Raw genomic sequence first — 5,724 nt, forward strand, 5'->3', positions numbered from 1 at the left:
ATTAGTACTAGTACAACTGTTACTATCACCATTACAAGTACAGCATTTGTGGTGACTAAAACAACGATGGCCACCAAAATTACTGCTGTGCTATAGCTACCGCAAACTTGGCGGTACTATAACAACTGCTACCCCAGATACTACTGTGATTATCACAATTGCTGTGATAATAAACTTCTGCTACTGCTACACCTACTGCTGTCACAATTAGTGCTGCTACAGCTATAACTATCGCAACTCCTGTTACTCCCCTAACGACAGCAATGGCTACTGTGACAAAAACGTCTATTACAACCACTACTGCAATTATTACTCCTTCAACAACAATTGTTACGATTGTACCACTACAACCACTACTGCAACCATCACACTTACCAGGAGTGCAATTATAACAGTTACTACAACTACAAACACTACTACAATTATTACTAGTGCTACAACTGCAATTACTATAAGTAGTAGTATTGTAATTACCATGATAACTGTCAGATTTACTACAATTTGGGCTTCCCTGGAAGCTCAGTGCTAAAGAATCTATCTGCCAATGAAGGAGATGCAGAAAATAGTAGGTTCAATCCTTGGGTGGGGAAGATCCCCTGGAGGAGGGCACGACAACCCACTCCAATATTCTTGCCTAGAAAACTCCATGGACAGAGGAGCCTGGTGGGCTACATTCCACAGGGTCGCAAAGACTCGGACATGACTGAATCGACTTAGCATGCATCACAATAGTGCAAAAGAGACTTTTGATGGATCCAGACTCACCTCCCAAGTTGGCACGGGCAAGAGAGCATTTATAGCCAACGAGCAAGTGGGGGTCAGTGGATGGAGAAATCACTATTTGGGGATTGTGCCTCAACTGACCTCACAGGTTTCCCGCTGAGGGCTGGGCAGGGTGACAAGATACCACTTGGGGTTGATGGAGAACGAGGAACCCGATCAGATATTGAGACAAACTGATACAGAGTCATCCAGACACGGTCTGGATGAGCATGCGGACTCTTCCACCCGTATGAACTGTGTGACTTGCGGGACACCTGACTCAGGCATTCTGCTTCACTGTTCTCAGGTATAATTAACGGCCAGGGACTTCCCTGGTGGTCCAGTGGTGAAGACTCTGCTTGCCAATGCAGGGGACACAGGTCCCATCCCTGGTCTGGGAAGATCCCACATGCCGTGGGGCAGCTAAGCCTGCGTGCCCCAACCACAGAAGCCCACATGTGCCCCAACCACAGAAGCCCACGTGCGCTAGTGGCTCACAACAACAGAAGCCACTGAAACGAGAAGGCCGTACATGGCAATTACAGCGTAGCCACCACTCTCCTTTGCAACTAGAGAAAAGCCAGCACAGCAGGAGAGACTCAGCACGGCCAAAAATACATAAAAATTATTTTTAAAAAAGTTCTTGAGAGAGGAAATCCTGAGTTCTCATCACAACGAAAAAAAAAAAAATATATATATATATATATAAAGAATCATGTCTTCCCACAAAGTAGTTCATGGAATGCACACAAATGTTTAGTCACATGGACAAGCACACTCAGCAGGAGCTGATTCACCGATTCTAGAGATGGCGTGCGAATTTAGTCTCTTGCCGATTTGGATCACTCCACTTCCATTTTCGGCCTATCCACAAGGGCTGTCCGTAAAGTCAAGGGACTCTCCCGAGTTTCTGAAATTATGAAAAGGATAAAAACATTTCAGTAGAGGCATGGATGGTTGGAACTCTTTCCCAAACTGTAATTTTTTTTATTTTTGTAGCACATGCCAGTTAAGGGGATTTTAGCAAATACTGTAATGATGATGATGATGATGATGATGATGATGATGATGATGATTTTACTTATTTATTTGGTTGTGCTATGTCTTACTTGCAGCATGTGGAATATAACCCCCTGACCAGGGATAAAACCTGGGCTCCCTGTACTGGGAGTGCGGAGCGTTACCCACTGGACCACCAAGGAAGTCTCCAAATACTTTCATTCTTAAAATGGATTTCAATTCCATATTTTCATGTGAGAAGACCTGCCCCCCTTTCTGTTGTTTTTAGTCATCAAGTTGTGCCCGAGTCTTCGCAATCCCATGCACTGCAGCCCGCCAGGCTCCTCTGTCCATGGGATTCTCCAGGCAAGAATACTGGACTGGGTTGCCATTTCTTTCTCCTGGGGGTCTTCCTGACCCAGGAATAGAACCCCCATCTCCTGCTTAGCACGTAGACTCTTTACCACTGAGCCACCTGGGAAGTTCCATCCCACTTTTCAAGGCCACTAATTTACAGAGGAAAGTATCAAACACATAATGATCAACTTTTTTTGATTTTTGTCCCTCAGAGAAGAATATGCAAACTATTTTGTCATTATTACAAAATCCTATTAAAGATATTTTATCCGCGTTCCAGGGCTTGAAGGATCTGAAGGCAAGGATGACTTGGCTGTGACCTGATTATTGCAAAAATTTAGTAAATCATAATCTGTTTCGCTTCCTGTTTTTTTGATATTTTTTGAAGTGTGGATTAAGAACCAAACCCTCTTTACTCTTTCTAACTGCTCTGTAGGCAAAAAATTTGCATAATGCAAAGAATGTTCAATTTAGGGCATAAATCTATTTGGCTGGATATTCATTTGTTTATTTAGAAACTGGTTGCCTCTCCACACCCCAAGTCTGTAGCACTGGATGGTTGCTGACTGCAATACACTGCTGTTCATTCACTAAGTTATATCCGACTCTTTGCAACCCCATGGACTGCAGCACGCCAGGCCTGCCTGTCCATCACCAACTCCCGGAGTTTACTCAAGCTCATGTCCATCGAGTCAGTGATGCCACCCACCCATCTCATCCTCTGTCGTCCCCTTCTCCTCCCGCCTTCAATCTCTCCCAGCATCAGGGTCTTTTCCAAAGAGCTTGCTCTTCACCTCAGGTGGCCAAAGGATTGGAGCTTCAGCTTCAACATCAGTCCTTCCAATGAATATTCAGGACTGATTTCCTTTAGGATGGACTGATTGGATCTCCTTGCAGTCCAAGGGACTCTCAAGAGTCTTCTCCAATACCACAGTTCAAAAGCATCAATTCTTTGGCACTCAGTCTTCTTTATGGTCCAACTCTCACATTCATACATGACCACTAGGAAAACCCCAGCTTTGATTATACAGACGTTTGTTAGCAAAGTGAGGTGTCTGCTTTTTAACACACTGTCTAGGTTTGTCTTCGCTTTCCTTCCAAGGAGCAAGCGTCTTAATTTCATGGCTGCAGTCACCATCCACAGTGATAGTGAGTACAATACTGTGAATTGTATGAACTGTACTGAAATTTATTTGAAAACTACTTTGGAAGTAAAAGATAATTCTACAGTACCTTCACTGTGGAATTTTTAATAATGATTTTTTTCCCCCTCATCAATGCTTGGCAGTCCAATATCATTGTGTCATTTCTTGCAGCTGAGATGAAATGAAGCCAAACCAATATTGGTTCTTCTGCTACTCTTTTCTTTCCATGAGCACTTGTAGAGGGGTTTTGTTTTTTTTTTTAAGCGTTTGGACAGTGCTACCAGAACATGTGTAGAATTGGTTTTCTTTCCAATTTTCACTGAGAACTCAGCATGTAGTCGTTTTTCTATTTCTTGGCTTGCAACATTCATCTTTCATCATTTCTATAGTTAGTGTTTCTGGTCGATATAGCCCATATTCCTTTGTAGGAAATCCTGTTTCCAGTTTGGCTTTGGTGAGTGTTCTCAGTGTCTCTAAGTTGATGTTTTATCCCCATAAGCATTTTCAACTCTCCGCTGCATGCTGGAAACATTTTTTTTTTCCGCCTCAGTTTTCTATTTCACCAAAAATTGATTTCTCACCATACAAACTGCCTGCATTCACACTTTAAACTCTGAGGTTACGTTTATCTATTTCGTGCACACTATTGCATCTCTGCTTATTTCTCGGGATCAAACACCCCAATTTTCTCTGAATCCCAAAGGTTTTTAAATCATATTTTTGTTACGAAAATCTTTTCTTCTCATAGTTGGAATATACTCAGCTTACAGTGTTGTGTTGGTTTTGGATTTATAGCAACGTGACTCTATTACACATATATTTTTCAGATTCTTTTCCCTTATACATTATTACAAGACACTGAATATAATTTCTTGTTCTATATAAAAAGACCTTGTTATTTGGTCAGTAGTGTCCAACCTTTGTGACCCCATGGACGGTAGCCATTCAAGGTTCCTCTGTTCATGGGATTCTGCAGGCAGCAATACTGGAGTGGGTTGCCATTCCCTTCTCCAGGGGATCTTCCCAACACAGGGACTGAACCTGGGTCTCCTGCATTGCAGGCAGATTTATCATCTGAGCAACCAGGGAAGCCCCTATATTTATCGGTGTGTATTATCTATCTTACATACAGTAGTGTGTATATCGGAGAAGGCAATGGCACCCCACACCAGTACTCTTGCCTGGGAAACCCCATGGGCGGAGGAGCCTGATGGGCTGCAGTCCATGGGGTCGCTAGGAGTCGGACACGACTGAGTGACTTCACTTTCACTTTTCACTTTCATGCATTGGAGAAGGAAACGGCAACCCACTCCAGTGTTCTTGCCTGGAGAATCCCAGGGACGGGGGAGCCTGGTGGGCTGCCGTCTATGGGGTCACCCAGAGTCGGACACGACTGAAGCGACTTAGCAGCAGCAGCAGCAATGTGTATATGTGAATCCCAAACTCCGAATTTACCCCTTCCTCCTTTTTTCCTTCTTTTTCAATTATTCTTGTTTGTATTTTATTTGGTTTTGGGTCAGGAAGATCCCCAGGAGAACAGAATGGCTACCTATTCCAGTATTCCTACCTGGAGCATCCCATGGACAGAGGAGCCTGGTGGGCTACAGTCCATGGGGTCGCAAGAGTCAGAGATGACTGAGTGACTGACACTTCTTTTTGCTTTCCTACTTAGCAATATGTATAGCAAAATGTCTTCTGTAATTTTGGTATCAGAGTGCTGCCTAGACCATTTATTGAAGGCATGGATGACATTGACTTCTCCATCTTTGAAACCCTTATTAGAGATTTTAATTGGAGATTGAATGTGAAGGAGGGAGTTACCGTCTGGATTAAAATTTGCTCTATGAAATCAGCCTTGGGGGATGGACTGTTACTCAGGGAGAGGAGCAGAAGGAAGACATCCTGGTTGGGGGTGGGAGAGGGCGAGATTCTGCTGATAGAGACGGGAGGCAGGTGAGACCGGTCACCCCCTCCCCCTCGTCACCCCCTCCCTCATCCATCTAACAAACTGCTCACTTGAGACGCAGGTCCTGGGAAGTGCAGACAGACTCCCAGCAGGGACAGTTCCTGCTCCCAGGGACCCTCTATTGCAATAGGAGGAATCAGCAGTGAATAACAATAATAAGGGGCTTCCCTGGCAGCTCAGCAGTGAAGAATTCCCCTGCCAGTGTAAGAGACCCGGGTTTGACCCCTGGGTGGGGAAGATCCCCTGGAGGAGGGCATGGCAACCCACTGCAGTATCCTTGCCTGGAGAATCCCATGGACAGAGGAGCCTGGTGGGGCTACAGTCCACAGGGTCGCAGAAGAGTCGGACACACCTCAGCAACTAAACAACAACAACAAAAAGACATTAAAGGCTAAAGAATGTGATGTGTGTATTAAGGAATTAAAAAGATGGTGAGAAAGGTCCCTGTGAATGGAAAAGTCAGGGGCAACCTAAGGGGGTGATATTCATCTTAAA

General features: G+C 44.3%; 1 protein-coding gene across 1 annotated transcript in view; it reads right to left on the reverse strand.

The window, feature by feature from the left end:
- Nucleotides 1-1,491: 1,491 nt before the first annotated feature.
- DHRSX (dehydrogenase/reductase (SDR family) X-linked) overlaps nucleotides 1,492-5,724 on the reverse strand; it is a 121,841-nt gene continuing 117,608 nt past the window's right edge. The window contains exon 6 of the transcript XR_824659.1: nucleotides 1,492-1,672. The gene's annotated coding sequence lies outside the window, so the exon portion shown is untranslated. The remainder of the gene's footprint in view (nucleotides 1,673-5,724) is intronic.

Source organism: Bison bison, unplaced genomic scaffold, assembly GCF_000754665.1.
Source record: "Bison bison bison isolate TAMUID 2011002044 unplaced genomic scaffold, Bison_UMD1.0 scf7180017862978, whole genome shotgun sequence".
NCBI classification, from domain to species: Eukaryota; Metazoa; Chordata; class Mammalia; order Artiodactyla; family Bovidae; genus Bison; species Bison bison.